Below are 21584 nucleotides of genomic sequence, written 5' to 3'. Positions count from 1 at the left end.
AGCAGTCCAGGACAAATGCCACTAAAATGAACACTTGTACGAGATGATGACAAACCTGATTGATCCCCTTTTTAGCAGGGTCCTTCTTAGGGACCATCACCTTTAATGTTGCCCGTATCTAGATCCAATCTAAATTTAAAAACATAGTCTGAATACAGAGATGATAGAAACATATCCCTTACATATCATTGTGCAGTACTTCCTTGAAAAAATATCTTTTCATATCTAATTGTACCCAGTACACGCTGCTACTGCACAGGGTCACTGCATGGTCAAATTTAACGTGTGTGGAGCATTGATTTACTGGTAGCAGTAATTTGAGCTTAGATTGCACCATTGTTAATGATAAACACAGAAATCCTGTAGTCAAGTTAATTGATTACCTGGTAATGTAATAAATCATAACGAGATCAGCCGTTTGTTAGGCAGCCCAGCAACACTCAAGGAAGCAAAACAGCTTTCACAAATTAAAGGGACTATATACCATATATTTTTTTTTTTTCCGATTTTCTCCCCTGCACTGCATCCTGCTGTGGTATCGTTCCATTGGCACAGACTCCAGTATTTGACCCAAGTGGCTATGAATCACATGTAAGAGTACGCAGTGAATGGCAACAGGCTGTTTGTTTGAACATGGAGGATATCTTTGGAATTCTCTGCCCCAAAGGGTAGGCTGAGTCGTTGAGTATATTCAAGGCTGAGATCGGTAGATTTTTGGAACTCTAGGGGAAATCAAGGGATATGGGGATCGGGCGGGAAAGTGGAGATGAGGTAGAAGATCAGCCATGATCTTATTGATTGGCGGAGCAGACTTGAGGGGCCGAATGGCCGACTCCTGCTCCTAATTCTTATGTTCTTATGACATCACAGCTGAGTGCTGCATTGTGTTCCATGGAGGGTAGGGGGGAAGATTTCTTCTGGACACTGCTTCCAGCTAAATTATCAATGCTCATTTAGAACACCTTTTTTAAATCATTTCACTAGAAATATCAAACAGAAAATCTTGCAACTATGTTTACTTTCTTGCTAACATGGTGAGCAGGGAAATATGTTCACACACAAGTATGCTACAGCTGGATCACTGGAAAGCAATTAAGAGTGGGAACACTGCTGATTTCTTCTCCCCTCCCCTCCCCTCCCCTCCCTAGTTTAGCAGTGGTGAGGCTATTTGTACCCTGACTACTGCCTGACTGAGATCATTTACCTCAACACTAAAGGAGAATGTATTGTATCCTCATTATCTAGCAGTTAACAATTCAAACAGTGCCAAATGAGACACACCTGCCCACTACGTACAACTCCTGTAACAGACTTGTTCATCTGTCTCATTCTTCTCAAGGCATTTGAAACATGGCAGCGACACAGTGGAACATATCACGAGTCGCCTTTGATGTAATGATTTCCACCAACTTTTTAATCTGTCCCAATGCCCTTATAACAATTTAATTTCCAATAAGGTCACACGTTTCTTCGGCACAACCCTTGCCTCCTCAACAATTTGATCAACAAGAGTTTCTGATATACAACCTGGCATTTCTGGGATTTGGCGCAGGTAAAATTTGATTATTTGGACGGACTGGAAATCACAAAGCAGTGCAGCTCACGAAGTTACTGTCACTGCACACAGCACGGCCTGCAGAGACTTGACACGATGACATTAGAATCTCCACATCCCAGCCTACTGCAGGTAAATGTAGAAACATGGCTCTGATAATTGCACTTCAACCAGAAAGCTTCGTGATAATTTTATATTAATGTCAAGTCTGTCTTTTTTATTGTACATGAACAAAGGATGTCAATGTCCCGGTATAGAAGGTGTAACAGCACCACCTCCATCTCTCACTCAGTCAGGTTACCCGCTGTTCCTTGTAGAACTGTAAGCATGAATCCGAACCTGCCCAGAAAACCTTATTAGCCGTACCTTCTTTATCATCAGGAATAATACATTTTGTTTTAAGTACAATAAATAAAACTCCATATCAGATTAGTTTAACTTTGCTAAAAGTTGATCACCAAGTTCCATTAAAACTAATTTGTAAATCTGAAAGATGATCTACCGGGCAAAGAAATGGGGGATAGTGATTCTCATCAAGATTTATCGTCATCTTTACCCTGCTGAATAAATAGGGACCAAAAAGGTTATTGCAACAGATACTTAGATAGGCATTTTAAAAGTGTGCTGTTGTCAGAAATTTCTGCATGTTTTGTCTGGGCAAAGGCTGCTGAAAAATCTGATGCCCCGTTGCATTTCAGAATTGCTCCTACTTTGTATTATGTTGTGCTTACACTGCAGTGGAATCCAGCCTGCTGACTTCCAAAACAGACTCCGCGGCAGTAGTGGCCACAGTGACAAAACTGTACATGTTACAAGCGTGTTTGTGATAAATGAAAGTCAGCACGGATTTGTTAAAGGCAAATCGTATTTGACTAACTTGATTGGGTTCTTTAATGAAGTAATGGAGAGCGTTGATGAGGGTAGTGCGGTTGATATTGTGTATAGGGACGTTCAAGAGGCATTTGCTAAAGTACCACATAATAGACTTGTTAGCAAAATTGTAGCCCATGTGATTAAAGGGCGAGGATACGAAATTGGCTAAGGGACAGAAAGCAGACCGTTGTGGTGAACGGTTGTTTTTTAGACTGGAGGAAAATATACAGTGGTGTTCCCCAGGGGTTGGTATTGGTATTGGGACCAATGTTCCCCCTCATTTTTTGGGGGTGCGCGGTCCCTTTAAGGGGCTGCGCGGCCCGTTCAACGTTTCACACATGCGCGAAATTTCACTTTGGAAAAGCCGATCCCGAGCTGCGCGGGACTGGCAGACAGCCGTGCGGCCGCATAGCTTGGAGGGAACATTGATTAGGACCACTGCTCTTTTTGATATGTATTAATGACCCGGACTTCGAGTCAGTAGCCGAGGACACAGATTTAAGGTGATTTCCAAAAGAACCAGTGGAGACATGGAAAAAAAAAATCATGCAGCGAATTGTTGTGATCTGAAATGCACTGCCTGAAAAGGTGATGGAAAGAGATTCAGTTTTGCTTAATTTTTTGAAGTTCAAACTGGCTCGGAAAACCAGACACTAAAATCGGTAAACTTGCTATTTCTGAACGGATGCAGGAGGAATGTTGATCAAACACAACCTTCCTGCAGGTATTATAAAAAAGGATATAGAGGCAGGTGGAAGAAAGATTTCAAAACAGAAAATGCAGTCAATACTCTGCAGGTCAGGCAGCGCCTGCGGAGGGAGAAACAGGGTCAACGTTTCAGGTCGATGACCCTTCGTCGGGTATTTTCAGCATTTTCTGTTTCTATTTCAGATTTCCAGCATCCGCAGTATTTTGCTATTGTGGAAGAAAGGTTTACAAGGGTGATACCAGAACTGCGAGGATATACCTATCAGAAAAGATTAAACAGGCTAGGGGGGGCTTTTGTTTTGAAAAGGGAAGGCTGAGGGGTGACCTGATAGAGGTCTTGAAGGTTATGAGAGAATTCGATAGGGTAGACGTAGAGAAGTTGTTTCCACTTGTGGGCGAGACCAAAACTAGGAGCCATAAACATAAGACAGTCACCAATGAATCCAATAGGGAATGCACGGTGGCATAGTGGTTAGCACTGTTGCCTCACAGCGCCAGGGACCCGGGTTCAAATCCGGCCTCGGGTGACTGTGTGGAGTTTGCACATTCTCCCTGTGTTTGCGTGGGTTTCCTCCGGGCGCTCTGGTTTCCTCCCACAGTCCAAACATGTGCGGGTTAGGTTGATTGGCCATGATAAAAATTGGCCCTTAGTGTTAGGGGGGATTAAATACGTGGGGTTACGGGGTTACGGGGATAGGGCTTGGGTGGGATGGCTGTCGGTGTAGGGACCGGGTGCTAGGGTTTGGATGATCAGCCATGATCTCGTTGAATGGCGGAGCAGGCTCTAAGGGCCGAATGGCCTACTCCTGCTCCTATCTTCTATGTTTCTATGTTAGTTGAGGCAAACCGCATAGATGCATTTAAGAGGAACCTGGAAAAACACATGAGGGAGAAAGGAATAGAAGGATATACTGATAGGGTTAGATGAAGAGGGGTGAAAGGAGGCTCGTGTGGAGCACCGGCACAGGCCTGTTGGGCCAAATGGCCTTTGTCTGTGCTGTTCATTCTATGTAATAGTAACTTTCAAAATGGAATTAGATAAATACTTGAAGGGGGGAAAAATGACAGGTCTCAGGGGAAAGAGCTGGGGAGTGGGCTTAATTGGATAGCTCTCCCAAAGAGACAGCATAGGCACGATGGGCAGAATGGTCTCCTTCTGTGCTGTATAATTCTTATGATTCTATGAAAAGGCTGCGGATGGGAAATTGAAATTTTCAACACTGAAATTGGTAGATTTTTGTTAGGTAAGGGATATGGAACAAAGGCAGGTAAATAGAACTGAGGTACAGATCAGTCATGATATCATTGATTGGCAGAACAGGCTTGAGGGGCTGAACGGGCCTACCCCTTTTCCTATGTATCCGAAAAATGGAGGCAATGCATACCAGTTTCTACCCCATGAGAGATCCAGCCATTACATGGGAGAACTCAAATCACTGTATAAGCTCTATAAATGTCGAGAATCAGGTCGTCTTCATACGTGTCTTCACACTGTTCCCTTTGGGGAACTGTATGAAGTGGTGGAGGGATTTCTGGCCGCGATTAACGCTCCTTCTGTGACCGTAACCATCTTCATACCAGCCATTAGGGTGGTTAGTCCTATGGCGGGAGGGTTTTACGGGCTCCCACAACCCATACGAGGGGGCGGGCCACCCACACCCACGGACGCAAGTATCCCGCTGGATGTCAACCCAGAATTTAGAGCCGGAGCTCCGACTCCACTTGCCAGGACTGTCTGGAGCGGGATTCGAAACTCTACGCCTTCTGGCCCAGCGGTGGGGATGCTACCGCTACGCCAAAGGCCCACTCCCGAGAATCAGGTGATTTTATTATTTTCTACTGTGAAGCAGTGGCTTCTGTCAGCTACTGATGATGCTGCTTATGAAATGTAACAGTGGCCCTCCAGCTTTAACTGTGAGCTCTCCCCCTGTCATTGCTGAGTGGAGCGGCCTGTCCATCAGTAGAACACGTTTCAGAATGAAATGCAAAAACAGATTCCAAATGAGAAATGATTAAAAGGAAGCAGTGGCAGGAAGTCAGACAAGGGATTAGGTTAGTTGGGGGGGAAAAATTCGGTTGCTTTGCCCGAGGGGGCGCTAACGGGACGCAAAGCACCTACCGTCCTGGCGCAGCGCCGCTAACGCCTCCCGCGAAATTCAGCAGGAGGTTAGCGGTGGCGGTAGCCGGTTGTGCCCCGCGGCGATACGCCTCTGGCGCTGACAACATCGCCTTGCACAGCGCCCCGCTCGCGCCCCGGCTGCAAACTTGGCTCGTGCCCTCTGACCTACCGCTGGACGCTATGTCCAACAGGGTCAGGGTGGCGTTTTTGCAGTCGGGGCAACGTAAATTAAAGGGCAGGTGCCGGGCTCTTTTGCCAGCACCCCACTCCTCGGTGGTCCAGTAGGGCCCCGGTCCGCGCTGCGCTAGGTCCCTCCCTTTAATCAGGGGAGGGAGGCCTGTAGTACCGCGGCACTACGGCATGCAGTGCCACCATGTTGAATAGTAGCGCCCCAAGAGGGAGGGAGAGCGCTTCCAGTAGAGCCCTGCCTCCTGCTTGGGGTGCTACCATTCAACTTCAGGCGCGGGGGCGCTAACTTTTTCGGGCCGCTAAATGTAGCACCTCAGCGAAGTTAGCGCCCCAAAGAGGTTGCGAGCCAATTTTTACCCCTTTAGGTTTGGTATCCTCATCAGGAAAAGAGCTTTAAGCAGCTGGCAGATCCCTGTTTCCACCCTAATGGGGAAGGAAAGTCAACTGGGAATACTTTCTATTCAAAGTGGGCAACACAACCAATGTATGTTATTCCAGGGTCATACGTAGAATCAGAGAAATTTACGGCACAGAAGGAGGCCATTCAGCCCATCGTGTCTGTGCCGGCCGAAAAAGAGCTATCCCGCCTAATCCCACTTTCCAGCTCTTGATCCGTAGCCTTGTAGATTACGATACTTCAAGTACATATCTAAGTACTTTTTAAATGTGATGAGGGTTTCTGCCTCTACCACCCTTTCAGGCTGTGAGTTCCAGACCCCCACCACCCTCTGGGTAAAAAATGTTCTCCTCAACTCTCCTCTAATCCTTAAACATATCCAGGTTGTCTCCCAAAACCATCTAGAATAGTGGGTCCCATTAAAATGAATTCAAGTAGTTCCGTCTTGTTAGTAATGGCACCAGCGTGGTGTAGAGGAAAAGAGACCCAAAATACAAGGGCCACTATGGTATGAATGAAACATTTCTTAAATTAAGGAATGTTTTGATAATTATAGTTGTGTTTCTACAAAGGAGTACTTTGATCAAAGGCACGCCCCTAGACTGTTTTCTATCTTTTCAATCAGCTGGTTTTATTGTGCTGGGTTTCTGTTTATTTAGCAGGTCAAGAATCATGTGTTTGTTTTCTGTTCCTGCCTCCGTACCACGCCTTTTTCCCCCGCTGTTTATAACTTCCTCGTTTTGTTCTATTTCTATTTCTTTACAATGCCTAGTATAATAAGACTTCCTTCTGACAGGTCTAAAGGGCAAAATGGGCCTTAGGTTGCTCATGCGTTCCTAAAGCTGGACGTGCAGTAAACCTAACTACCTCTCACGATCCAACATCATCTCTTAATTGCACATCTCACCTCCCTGAGGTTACAGATCTATCCAGGTTAAATATCCCCGGCAGTTAAGCAAGCAAAATGGCACCTCTTCATTAGTTACCTGTCCTGTTGCCTGGTTATCTCTAGAGCAGTTTTGCCAATTCAGTTTAAAAGAACAGTTGGATTAAAATTGCACATTTGCACTAAACCAGAGAAGACAACATTTAGGGGTGAATTTTCTGAGCCTGCGCTGGAAGTGAGGTAGCTTGCCCATCCTCTCTTAATGTTGTTTCCTCCTAGAGCTTGTTCTACACTTTAGGAGACAATAATAAGCAGGCCCAGCCATTAAATATTCATAGCGCCTCAATGCAGAACAATCTTGAGTGCATTGTTCAGTATTAGCTATCGCAAACAACTCAAAATTTATGCTGAGAATGAATGCTACAAAAAAAAATCCCAAATTATATCCATAGTCCAGTTATAAACTAAGGCAAAAGTCCCGGTAGTTTTACGCTGGAATCCACCACATTCCACATACAGATCTGCGCCCTCCTGAGGTGAATATTGTGCATTAAAATATAATGCGTGTGATGTAATAAAACTCACTACGCACTTGGTTTGAGTATAAAGCAAGGCTTTAATCAACTTGTTTCAGAACATGGAGGTCTAGTTGTACTTCACTAGTTCCTTGTCTTACAAAATGTCCCTGGAAAGCTGGGCCCACACCCGAGTATTTATACTCCTTGGACGGCGCCACCAGCTGGCCGTCCAGCGTTATTTCATGAGTAGTTTCTTGATGATGATGAGATTTATAACAGTGTGTGTTTGCTTTTGTTTTCAAGAAGGCTTCCAACTGGCAGACTGCAGCTAGTAAAGGGTTATATTTCAAAGCAGGAAGGGTAAAATTATTGCAAAGTTCAAATGGAATGCACAGTTGTGCTAATGTTAATATGGTGATAGCTTAATCCATCAAGGTAAACTGTCAAATGACCTGATCTATTGCTGGGCTCACACATTACGGAGGATAGTACAAACACTCTTTTTAAAAAAAAAACTGTTCAAAACTAATAACATAATCTTTCCAGTTTGTGAAAAGATCAGAGTAATTGTTAACCCTAGTGCTCAGAGATGATTGCTGGCTGTGAGCATTAGATGGATTTAAATAATTTATTATATATATAGTTCTTCAAAAACATTAATTGCAGTGGAGTGCCTCAGTGGAATGCACTGATACAGCCATTCCCCACTAAGTATATAAGAAGAATAGTTACAGAGAAAGGCCATTTGGCTCATGCCAGATCTCTTGATCTTTCCATGTAAACAGTAAGGACTTGTTCAATCCCACGTGGAGAAGGGAAAGGTGACAACAGGCCATCAGTCAGTGCAGCTCACTCTAATTGGAGTTTATTTTCTGGGGCATTCTTCAGTCTTCATCCTGCCCCATTGCCTAGCCACATTCTCCCTGGTATTGAGGGCCAATATTTATCCCTCAACCAACATCACTAAAATTGATTATCTGGTCATTATCATATAGCTGTTTGTGGGACCTTGCTATGTGCAAATCTGCTGCCATGTTAAAGAATGTAAGAATTAAAAGCAGGAGTAGGCCATACGGCCCCTCGAGCCTGTTCCGTCATTCAATAAGATCGCCCGATCTCCACATCCCTTGATTCCCCTAGAGTCCAAAATCCATCTATCTCAGCCTTGAATATACTCAACGACTGAGCATCCACAGTCCTTTGGGTAGAGAATTCCAAAGATTCACAAGCCTCTTAGTAAAGAAATTCCTCCTCATCTCAGTCTTAAATGGCCGACCCCTTATCCTGAGACTTTGCCCCCTAGTTCTAGACTCTCCAGCCAGGGGAAAGAAGTTTTCAGCATCTACCCTGTCAATCCCCCTCAGAATCTTATATGCGTCAATGAAATCACCTCTCATTCTTCTAAACTCCAGAGAGTATAGGCCCAATCTACTCAGTCTCTCCTACATTACAAAGTAACTACACTTCAAAGATACTCAATTGGCTGTAAAGCGTTTTGGGACATCCCGGGGTCATAAAAAGCACGATATAAATGCAAGACTTTTTATCTGTAATCAGAAGCCTGTCCATTTCCTTTTGAAAAGATTCTAGAGACTGTGCAGTCAACATACTTTGTGGTATATTTTGCTTTTTTAACTAAAAATTAGTTTTGGAAGCTTTACATAAGGTTACAAACGTAGTTATACAAGAATGAAATCCCAGGAGGAGGATTTTCAATGCAACATGGAATCATAATAGTTACACAACAGAAAGAGGCCATTTGGCCCTTCTCGAATGGAGCAGTGTTAGCTCTTCAACTGTAGCTAAATAATGTAATTTAATTTCTCTGCCCATTGCCTATATTCTTTTATATTCTTCATTTTCAAATATTTATCCAAATACCTCTTACATTATGTTAAAGCTTCTGCCTCAATAGCCACTTGTGGTAAAGCATTCCACATCCTAATAATAGTCTACGTGAAGAAACTTCTCCAACATTCCCACTTTGTTCCTCGAGCGATAATCACAATTTGCCAACCACTGTTACCGATTTGGCAACCAATTGTGGCAATCTTTCACGATTTACCCTCTCCAAACCTTGCATAATCTTAGTAAATCTATTAGATTCCCAGTTAACCATCTCTGTTCCATTGGGAAAAGCCCCAATTTTTTGAGTACATCTTCTTCACTATAACCTTTCATTCCTGGCATCATTCTAGTGAATCTTCACTGTATCTTATTCATGGATCTAGAACTAAGCTTCCAAGACCCCCCCCCCTCCCCCCACATTTTGTAACTAGACCACTCCATCATAAGGTCAGAAGTGGGGATGTTCGCTGATGACTGCACAATGTTCAGTGCCATTTGCAACTCCTCAGACAATGAAGCAGTCCATGCCCTCATGCAGCAAGAACTGGACGACATTCAGGCTTGGACTGATAAGTGACGGGTAGCTTTCGTGCCACACAAGTGCCAGGCAATGACTATCTCCAACAAGCGAGCGTCTAACCACCTCCCCTTGACATTCAATGGCATTACCATCGCCGAATCCCTCACCATCAATATCCTGGGGGTCACCATTGACCAGAAACTTAACTGGACTAGCCACATAAATACTGTGGCAACAAGAGCAGGTCAGAGGCTGGGTATTCTGCGGCAAGTGTCTCACCTCCTGACTCCCCAAAGTCTTTCCACCATCTACAAGGCACAAGTCAAGAGTGTGATGGAATGCTTTCCACTTGCCTGGATGAGTGCAGCTCCAACAACACTCAAGAAGCTCGACACCATCCAAGACAAAGCAGCCCGCTTGATTGGCGCCCCAACCAGCACCTTAAACATTCACTCACTCCACCACCGGTGTACCGTGGCTGCAGTGTGTACCATCTACAAGATGCACTGCAGCAACTCGCCAAGGCTTCTTCGGCAGCACCTCCCAAACCTGCGACCTCTACCACCTACCCCCAAACAGTGAGAGGGAGATAGAAGAGAAAATATGTAGACAAATTTCTGAAAAGTGCAAAAACTATAGGGCAGTTAAAGTAGGGGATTTCAACTACCCCAATATTAACTGGGATAAAAATTAGTGTGAAGGGTATAGAGGGTGCAGAATTCCTAAAATGCATTCAGGAGAACTTTTTTAGCCAGTATTTAGCAAGCCCAACAAGGGAGGGGGCGGTTCTGGATTTAGTTTTAGGGAATGAAGCCAGGCAGGTAGAAGACGTATCAGTGGGGGAGCATTTTGGTGCTAGTGACCATAAGTCAGTTAGATTTAATGTAGTTGTGGAAAAGGACAAGGATAGACCAGGAATAAAAATTCGAAATTGGGGGAAAAGCAAATTTTGCTGAGCTCAGAGGGGATTTAGCTATAGTGGACTGGAAACAGCTACTTGAAGGTAAATCAGTGTCAGTGCAGTGGGAGGCATTCAAGGAGGAGATCCGGAGGGTTCAGACCAAATATGTGCCCTTAAAGAAAAAAGGTGGGACTAACAAATCTGGAGCCCCCTGGATGTCTAGGGACATATAGGGTAGGATAAAGAAAAAAAGGGAAGCATATGACAGATAACGAGGGCTAAATACTCCAGAATCTTTAGAGGAGTACAGAAAGTGCAGGGGTGCAATTAAAAAGGATATTAGGAAAGCAAAGAGAGAGCATGAAAAATTCTTGGCAAGTAAAATCAAGGAAAACCCAAAGATGTTTTATAAATATATTAAGAGTAAGAGGATAACTAAAGAAAGGGTAGGGCCTATTAGAGATAATGAGGGTAATCTGTGTGTGGAGGCGCGAGACGTCGGTAGGGTTCTTAATAAATACTTTGCGTCTGTTTTCACAAAGGAAAGGGGCAAAGCAGACATTGCTATCAGGGAGGAGGTGTGTGAACTATTAGATGAAATAAACATAGTGAGAGAGGAAGTATTAAGGGGTTTAGCAGCTTTAAAAGTGGATGAATCCCTAGGCCTGGATGAAATGTACCCCAGGCTGTTAAGTGAAGCAAAAGAGGAAATAGCAGAGGCCCTGGCCATCATTTTCCAATCCTCTCTGGCTTCAGGTGTGGTGCCAGAGGACTGCTAATGTAGTACCTGACATGAATCTTGCCATTCATGTAGAAATTACTTATGAAATAATACTGGGCGGCCTGCTGGTGGCGCTGTCCAGGGAGAGTATAATTACTTGGGCACAGGCCCAGCTTGCTCAGGACATTTTGTAAACAGGAACTAGTGAAGGACACAATTAGATCTCCATGTTGTGAAACAGTTGATTAAAGCCTTGTTTAATACTCAGACCAAGTGCCTAGTAGTTTTCTTACGACAATTTAATCGACTGCTGCTCCACGCTCTGAGTGGCTTTGGGAACAGACGGCTACGACTCAAACAGTAGAAGGGAACCAGAGGTAGTAATCAATCCATCATGGAGAAACTACTCAGACCTGCCCGTCTCGACCTGGACCCGAATTCACCTACAACTGCTAAGGTATGGAAACACTGGTATCGTACCTTCAGCAACTTCCTCAGGGTGTGTGGTGAGAATGTTCCTGATAAGTTAGAGATACTTGCCAATTATGTATCCCCTCATGTGTTTGACTATATCGAAGACTGTGTAGACTATGACTCCACTATCCAAATACTACAGCAACTATATGTTAAGGCCCCAAACAAAATTTTTGCTTGGCATCTACTGGCCACAACTCGACAACAACCCGGGGTATCACTTGACGAATTCCTTCAAAAGCTTCGCAGGCTCAGCAAGGATTGTAATCTCAAAGCTGTCTCAGCTGAGCAGTACCAAGAGGAGTTAATTCGTGATTCCTTTATTAATGGAATTGCGTCTCCCTTCATATGCCAGCATCTGTTGGAGAATAAAACCCTCAAGTTACAAGCTGCCTATGACCAGGCATGTTCTCTGGACTTAGCAAAAAAAAATGCAGATGACTATCTTTTACCGCATGCACGGACTGCTGCTATCACTTTTGGTGACTCCTCCAATGGGCCTCGGGCGGAAGCCCTCACTGATGACGAGTCTACCCTAGCTGATGATGACCCTACCCTAGAAGCCCTCACTGATGACGACCCTGCCCTAGCGGCATCTTGGCAATCTGGAAGGAAGTGTTTCTTCTGTGGAGGTGCATTCCACTATAGTAAATTTTGTCCTGCTCGTAACGCAACCTGCAATCATTGCCGTAAGAAAGGTCACTTTTCTAAGGTATACCGGTCAAGAGCCCCTGTTAGTTTTGCAGCTGCTATCTATAAAACTGCTCCTCCCCCAAAAGCCACTACTAAGGTTACAGCTGCTATCTATGAAACTGCTCTTCCCCAAGAGCCACTACTAAGGTTACAGCTGTCAAGGGTGAAACTGCTCCTCCTCCCATCACAGCTGTTTTTCCCCAAAGCCTGTCCCATGCAGCCACAAAGGTTTTGGTAAACGGACACATTTTGAGTGCACTAATCGACTCATGCAGCTCTGACAGCTTCATCAGTGAGCAAGCTGTCAGTAAATTAAAACTGCGTATTTACCCCTTGGACAGGGAAATTGCAATGGCTCTGACGACACTGACCACCAATTCTTCCGGCTTTTGTCTTGTCGATCTTATTTCTCCACCCGGATCGGGGTGCTCAAAAACCTATGCAGTGATGTGCTCCTGGGACAGGATTTCCAGAAACAACACAAAAGACTCACTTTCGAGTTTGGAGGGTCAAAGCCGGAGCTTACTATTTCCAAAGTACCGTTTTGTGCGCTTTCGGCGGCTTTGCTCGACGAGCCCTCCTTGTTTGCCAATCTTTCCCCCCAATGTAAGCCCATAGTCACTAAATCACAATGTTTCAGCCATGATGATCTATCCTTTATCGAGGTAGAAATCTCTCGCCTTCTAGCCGACGGTATCATTGAGCCATGTTTATCTTCCTGGCGGGCTCAAGTCGTCATTGTTAAAAATCCTCTGAAGCAACACAAAAAACGTCTTTGCATCGATTACTCGCAAACTATTAACCAGTATACCGACCTGGATGCCTACCCACTACCACACATCGATGACATGGTCAATAACCTTGCCAACTACAAGGTATTTTCAACTTTTGATTTAAAAAGCGCATACCATCAAGGACCGTTAAAGGATTCTAACAAAAAGTATGCGGCCTTTGAGGCCAATGGTCAGCTTTACCAGTTTTGTCGCCTTCCATTTGGGGTCACCAATGGGTGGCCGTCTTTCAACGAGCAATGGATAGCGTAGTCAAACAGGAGAACTTAACAGACACTTTTCCATATCTGGATAATATCACCATTGCTGGTCATGACCAGAAGGAGCATGATGCCAACCTCCAGAAATTTCTTGACGTTCTCCGTCGTCGCAACTTAACCTTAAATGAGTCCAAATCTGTGAAATCAGTACCATCGGTCAACATCCTTGGCTCCTGGGTGGGCAATGGTGTCATCAAACCAGATCCGGAGTGACTTCGTCTGCTTCAGGAGCTCCCTCCCCCTACGAATCTCGGCTCTCTTCGTCGGGCACTCAGCATGTTCGCCTATTATGTGAAGTGGATACCCCACTTCTCCGACAAGATCCAGCCCCTGCTTCACGCGAAGTCATTTCCGTTGGAGGCAATGGCTATTTCAGCTTTCAACCTCCTCAAGCAACAACTTGAAAAAGCCACGCTTCATTCCATTGATGAAAATCTTCCTTTCATGGTCGAATGCGATGCATCGGATGTGGCGATCTCTGCTACCTTGAATCAAGGTGGTCGACCCGTTGCATTTCTTTCCAGAACTTTGCAGGGTAGCGAGCTCCATTATCCTCCTGTCGAGAAGGAGGCTACGGCTTTCATTGAAGCAGTACGTAAATGGAGTCATTTTCTCGCTCGTCGCCACTTCACACTTATAACCGATCAGTGCTCCGTGGCCTTTATGCTGGATAACCGGAAACGCACCAAAATCAAGAATAACAAAATACAGCTCTGGAGGATGGAATTGGCCGCCTTTGGCTGCACCATACATTATCGACCCGGCAAAGAGAATGTGGCCCCGGATACCCTCACGCAGGCATTCTGCACTTCTATGTCAACTTCAACTCTTGCAGATCTTCATATTGACTTATGCCATCCTGGCATTACCTATATGTTACACTTTGTGCGATCGAAATATCTCCCATTTTCTATGGAAGACATGAGAAGAATATGCTCCACTTGTAGAATTTGTGCGGAATTAAAACCGCAATTCTTCCGTCCGTCGGATGGCTCGCTCATACACGCTACACAGCCTATGCAGCGACTCAGCATTGACTTTAAAGGGCCACTGCCTTCCTCAACACCTACTTGCTTACTATGGTGGACGAATATTCACGCTTTCCCTTTGCTTTCCCCTGTCCCAATATGCTTACTTCCACAGTGATCAAATGCCTCGATCAGGGCTTTTCCCTTTGCAGTACAGCCAATTTCATTCACTCTGATCGGGGTCCCTCCTTCATGTCGAGCGAACTCAAAAGTTATCTTTCCCAACGGGGAATCGCCACAAGTAGAATGACACCGTATCATCCTATTGGAAACGGACAGGTTGAGAGATACAACGCTATCATTTGGAACGCTATTCGTCTTGCACTGAGGTCACGCAACCTATCAGACCAGCAGTGGGAAACTATGCTCCCTGACGCATTGCATTCCATCAGGTCTCTTCTTTCTACATCCACCAGCGCTACTCCTCACGAACGATTCTTCAGGTTCCAGCATCGCTCCACTCATGGGACGTCCCTACCATCATGGTTGGCAGCTCCTGGCCCCGTGCTGCTCCGAAGATTCGTCCGATCCTCTAAGAGTGATCCCCTCGTCGATGAAGTGGAACTGACGGATGTCAATCCCACATACGCATACGTGCGGTACCCTGATGGCTGGGAATCCGCAGTGTCACTTTGGGATCTGGCTCCCTGCCCAACCGGTCCCACGGACCCAATCGATGGTGGGATCCGTATTAATGACGCCGATACCCTGCGCTCCTCTCAGGATGACGCCCTACCCGGGACGTCAAGGGCTCTGCCAGCTATTCTGCCGGATCAACCCAGGGAACAGAGCGCTCCCTGCAGGATGCCCACCCGAAGCCAGGACACCAGTCAGTCACCGACTACTGGGCAGGTTGAAGCCAGCTCTACGGCTGTGGGGGCCCGCACCCGGAGCCACGATCTCCCCAGTCCCCCTCAGTTCGATCAACGCGACACGGAATCTGCCAGCCGACCGGTACGAACTAAGCAACCCAGGGACCAAGACACGGTTCGAGGAGACGTGCCTTCCGGCCATCAATAGAGATCCAAACGCCCCCTGAGCCATGATCCCCCCAGTCCCCCTCAGATCGATCAAGGCGACATGGACTCTGCCAGCCCACTGGTACGAACTAAGCGACCCAGGGACCAAAACACGGTCCGAGGAGACATGCCTTCCTGCCACCGACGGAGATCCAAACAACTGCGTCTAATCTTAGTCCGACTAATTCAGTAGAAAGAAGCCGCCGGACTTCCAATCTTTCAGGCGGGAAGAATGACATGAATCTTGCCATTCATGTGAAATAATGAAATAATACTTGGCGGCCTGCTGGTGGCGCTATCCAGGGAGAGTATAAATACTCAGGCACGGGCCCAGCTTGCTCAGGACATTTTGTAAACAGGAACTAGTGAAGGACACAACTAGACCTCCATGTTGTGAAACAGTTGATTAAAGCCTTGTTTAATACTCAGACCAAGTGCCTAGTAGTTTTCTTACGTCAGCACCCATGTTTAAAAAGTGAGAAAAGGATAGACCGAGTAATTACAGGCCAGTCAGCCTAACCTCGGTGGTGGGAAAATTATTGGAAAGAATTCCGAAGGACAGGAGAAATCTTCATTTAGAAAGACACGGATTAATCAAGGATAGTCAGCACGGATTTGTTAAGGGAAGGTCGTGTCTGACAAACTTGATTGAATTTTTTGAGGAGGTAACAAGGAGGGTAGATGAGGGTAGTGCATTTGATGTAGTTTATATGGACTTTAGCAAGGCTTTTGATAAGGTTCCACATGGCAGACTGGTCACGAAGTTAAAAGCCCATGGGATCCAGGGCAAAGTGTCAAGTTGGATTCAAAACTGGCTCGGAGACAGGAAGCAGAGGGCAATGGTTGATGGGTGTTTTTGTGACTGGAAGGCTGTTTCCAGTGGGGTTCCACAGGGCTCAGTACTAGGTCCCTTGCTTTTTGTGGTATATATCAACGATCTTGACTTGAATATAAGGGGTATGATAAAGAAGTTTGCAGATGATACTAAAATCGGCTGTGTGATTGATACTGAAGAAGGAAGCTGTAGACTGCAGAAAGATATCAATAAATTAGTCAGGTGGGCAGAACAGTGGCAAATGGAATTCAATCCGGAGAAGTGTGAGGTAATGCATTTGGGGAGGGCTAACAAGGAAAGGGAATACACATTAAATGGTAGGACACTGAGTAGTGTAGAGGAACAAAGGGACCTTGGAGATCCCTGAAGGTAGCAGGCCAGGTAGATAAGGTGGTTAAGAAGGCATACAGAATGCTTGTCTTTATTAGCTGTGGCATAGAATACAAGAACAGGGGGGTTAGCTATGAGTTAAGATTGGATAGACTGTGTCTGTTTTCTTTGGAACAGAGGAGGCTGAGGGGAGACCATATTGAGGTGTATAAAATTATGAGGGGCCTAGATAAAGTGGATAGAAAGGACCTATTTCCCTTAGCAGAGGGGTCAAAAACCAGGGGGCACAGATTTTAAGTAATTGGTGGAAGGTTTAGAGGGGGTTTAGAGGGGATTTGAGGGGCAATTTCTTCACCCAGAGGGTTGTGGGGGTCTGGAACTCGCTGCCTGAAAGGATGGTAAAGGCAGAAACCCTAACCACATTTAAAAAGTACTTGGATGTGCACTTGGGATGCTGTAACCTGCAGGGGTACGGACCTAGAGCTGGGAAGTGGGTTTAGGCTGGATAGCTCTTTGTTGGCCGGCGCGGACACAATGGGCCGAAATGGCGTCCTTCCGTGCTGTAACTTTCTATGATTCTATGATCTAGAAGGACAAGGGCAACAGGCGCATGGGAACACCAGTTCCCCTCCAAGTCACACACCATCCTGAGTTGGAAGTATATCGCCGTTCCTTCATCGTCACTGGGTCAAAATCCTGGAACTCCCTCCCTAACAGCACTGTGGGAGTACCTTCACCACACGGACTGCAGCGGTTCAAGAAGGCGGCTCACCACCACCTTCTCGGGCAACTAGAGATGGGCAATAAATGCTGGCCTTGCCAGCGACGTCTAGATCCCAGGAATGAATTTTTTTTAAATAGTGAGGCCTCAGATACAACAGGCAAATTATTAGAAAATTATGGACACCTTCAATTATGTGATAAGCTGCCCAGTGCTGATGGTGCTGGGTCTCAGAAAATTTAGACTCTAATATCATTTCTATAATGCAATCTACAAAGCTACATGAAATATTCCAACTGCCTTATCCAAATTCAGTATCACTTCTTTACTTTTAAAATTAGTGCCCTAAGATCACAGTTGCCATTTTATGGTTTTTTCCCAACCTTCCATGTACCTGCACTCCAGATCTGATTATTCCTGTTCTCTATTAACATGTACAATCTATTAACAATGAAGAACTTTTATACCTATGTGTGTGTTATAGGTTCTGTAATGGTTTAAAGAAGCTGGTTAATGCCTTTGTTACAACAGCAAACAAAGGAATTTGGTACAGTCTTAATAATGCCAGGCGGATTCCCCCGCTCGGGCCTGAGTTAAAATTACAGTCGGGGTCTCAATGACGTCATTGGGCCGTAACGTACATATGTAAAGAAGGACCCTGTTGGCTCCGGGCGCGTGTCCTTGCTGCCTGCTCAGGAGAGCGGATTAAAATGGCAGATGTAGCGATCATGGCGGCTTTAGGACAGGTAAGAGCCAGAGCGATTTTAACTGCCCACCCGCCAGGTTTCTGCTGAGCGAGTAGGGTTAAAATCACCCCCTTTGACAGTGATTTCCAACCCTAAATGAACAGGATCGAGTCCATGGTTTATTCTCCTACTGAAGTTATAAATCAGGCATTGCTTGCTTTTCTTCATAATCTTTTAAAAGGTATTTTTTATTGCTGCTTATATCATTCACATATACTGCTCTGTTTTCATCCCAGCCGATGGATTAGCAAATTTATTGAACAGTCTCTTGATGGATACATCTTAAAATGAGTGTCCTGTAAAAATATGCAGAGGTGACAAAGTTTATTCCCCACTCTGTGTGATCACCAGTCTGGCTTTTTCTTGCCACTTTTATATCTGCGTCATCCAGAGTTAAAATGTCTTTGAGTTCTCTGCCGTTGCAATTCAGCACAGGATTAAACACAGGAAAAGGCGGCAATCTGGGCGTAGATTTGTAAAATTCTATGATGTGATTACATATACCTCTGCTTCATGTTGGCTGATGATTCACATCACTGGAGTTAGTGGCCGACATTCTTACCAGCTCACAAGCGTGCATGAGGCTTGTTCTTTCGAGACAGAACTGTTAGCACTGTCTGCCTTGCCTCATGAAAAGACACCTTACTGTGTGTGTGGAGGGTCTGTATGATGCTCGCCCATTTTGATGGTTACATATATTGGGGTACAGCTTATTAAATATGAAAGAACTTCCCAAGAGAAAGAAATAAAACGTTGAGAAATATTTTTTTAAAGAAAAAGCATTTTTGGCTAAACATTTATTCACAAGTGTGCATCATCTCAGTTTTGCATCAGTTATATGTTGAATAGTGTCAGCTCTGGCTCAGTGGGTAGCACACTTGCCTCAGAGTCAGAAGGCTGTGAGTTCAAGTCCCATTCCAGGGACTTGAGCATACAAAGGCTAGGTTAACAGTGCAGTACTGAGGGAGTGCTGCACTGTCGGAAGTGCCGTCTTTCAGATGAGAGGTTAAACTGAGGCCCTGTCTGCTCTCTCAGGTGGACGTAAAAGATCCCATGGCATTATTTCGAAGAAGAGCAGGGGAGTTATCCCCGTTGTCCTGGCCAATATTTATCCCTCAACCAACATAACAAAAACAAATTATCTGGTCATTATCACATTGCTGTTGGTGGGAGCTTGCTGTGTGCAAATTGGCTGCTGCGTTTCCCACATTACAACAGTGACTCCACTTCAAAAATACTTCATTGACTGTAAAGCGCTTTGAGGCATCCGGTGGTCGTGAAATGCAAGTCTTTCTTTCTATAATTATTTTTTAATTTGCATTATTCAAAAATATCTCAGTTGTGCATGTCCCTAGAAGCGAATTAAAAGTGCAGTACTGCTGATGCTGACTGACATGCAGGGCCAATGTTATTTCTTTTACTATCACCTGAAACTCTCCTGATAAAATTGACAATAAATTCTATCAGAAAGAAAAAAGACTTGCATTTATATAGCACCTTTAATGCCTCTCAGAAACCTTTCAAAGCACCTCACATACAGAGTTAGATTTTATGAATTGGCTTTCTCAACACGTAGCTTCGCGGGAACACATATCAGGAACCAGACTGTGGAGGCCAGGGAACTTTGCATGATTTTCTGTCCACATGGGACAGAATTGCCAATAAGTGCTGCTGTTGTGTGAAGCTCTATGCAAGGAGTGCTAATTCGTACAATCTATCCCAAAGTGAACTACTTTAGTTAACGTAGTGTTAGCCATGGCTTAGTTGATAGCACCCTCGTCTCTGGGTCAGAAGATCGTGGGTTCAAGTCCCACGACAGAGACTTGAGCACAAAATCTAGGTTAACACTCTGAGGGAGTGCTGCGCTGTCGGAGGTGCCGTCTTTCGAACGAGAAGTTAAACCGAGGCCCCGTCTGCCCGCTCAGGTGGACGTAAAAGAATCCACGACATTATTTTGCAGAACAGTAGGGAAGCTCTCCCCAGTATCCCTCAACCAACATCACTAAAACAGCTTATCTGCTCGTTATCACATTGCTGTTTGTGGGAGCTTGCTGTGCGCAAAAGGGCTGCTGCGTTTCCTACATTACAACAGTGGAAGATTAAGATGCCTGTGCGTGAATTATTTTAACGTGGGGTGGCCGTTGCACACCAGCTACCACACGGGCTTGACAGAGCAAGGTCTTGGTCCAATGGCAAGGGGATCCAAGACGATTGGAGACCAGGCTCTGCTACATCGGCCTAGCACACACACACAAACATACTGCTACTGTCCTCCTCCCTCCTTCCCGCAGGTCCTGTCTGCCTGGGTTTAGTAGGATGCAATGTGATCCTCCCGACCCCGCTGCTGCTGGTCCTCGACCACGCTGCTGGGCTCGTCCTCGCTCCTGGGCTCGTCCTCGCTCCTGGGCCACGTCCTCGGTCCTGGGCCCCGTCCTCGCTCCTGGGCCATGTCCTCGGTCCTGGGCCCCGTCCTCGCTCCTGGGCCACGTCCTCGGTCCTGGGCCCCGTCCTCGGTCCTGGGCCCCGTCCTCGCCCTTGTGACAGTGGCGATTACAACAGTGACAACACTTCACAAATACAAGTGCTTTCTTTCTTTACTTTGAAATGCAGTCACTGTTGTTTTGTGGCTTCTACTATGTAAGGAATGTAAAGCGCAACACTTCCTTTGTACTTCTTAATCACACTGTTAATAAGGTGCTCATTGTTTATAAAGCAGCCACAGAGCCATACTAGGCTGCGATGCTTTGCTTTGTGCAATCTTTGGCCTGTGATCTTCTGCTGCCACCTACTGAAATTCTGCAGCAGCATCAACACTCCATCTACTGTGTTACAAACCTGTCGGGTTGTAATCACACTTTAACATGCTCTATTAATACCAGGTGCACCCTGCCCATTGCTGGAGGAAAAATTATGTTACAAAGTAAACTATTGTGTCGACTGTAACAGTACTTCAAAATATAATATAAATCCAACTAAAACTGAGGGAATGAATACTTCTGGTATCATTAACAGTTCTGTAAACTCACCGCGTCGATCCAAGAGGTTCTCAAAGCAAAAATCAACCTTTTAGCCGCGGGGCTCTATGAACGTGGTAACTTTACTGTGGAACTGCCAGTTGCAAGCCACAGTAATCATCAACTCAAAGACCCCTGTTATTTACTGGTAACCTGTCAGGGTCAACAGAGCAAGGTTTAGTCCAGAATAAAAACAGAAAATGCTGGAAACGCTCAGCAGGTCAGGCAGCATCTGTGGAGAGAGGAAGGTAAAGTTAATGTTTCAGGGCGGTGATCTTTAGTCGGAAGGGGAAGATGTTACAGATGAACCTGGTCGTCGATCTGAAGCGCTGGCCTGGAGTTTCCTGGAGTAAGGTGAACGCTGCCGACGTACGCCATTTCGTGCTCCAATCTTCCTGTGGCAAACGTACTCCAACATTTCCTGGAAATGTGCTTTGA

The 21584-nt window shown here is 45.5% G+C and overlaps 1 protein-coding gene across 2 annotated transcripts in view; it reads left to right on the top strand.

Annotated features, from left to right (window-relative positions):
- LOC147114601 (protein THEMIS3-like) overlaps positions 1–21584 on the top strand; it is an 85172-nt gene that overhangs the window by 34152 nt on the left and 29436 nt on the right. The window lies entirely within an intron of this gene.

Source organism: Somniosus microcephalus, chromosome 7 (assembly GCF_052327205.1).
Source record: "Somniosus microcephalus isolate GS21.2 chromosome 7, FLI_Smic_1.0, whole genome shotgun sequence".
In the NCBI taxonomy this organism is placed as follows: Eukaryota; Metazoa; Chordata; class Chondrichthyes; order Squaliformes; family Somniosidae; genus Somniosus; species Somniosus microcephalus.
Note: the sequence above shows the minus strand (reverse complement) of the source record. Positions and strands in the feature narration are given on the sequence as shown.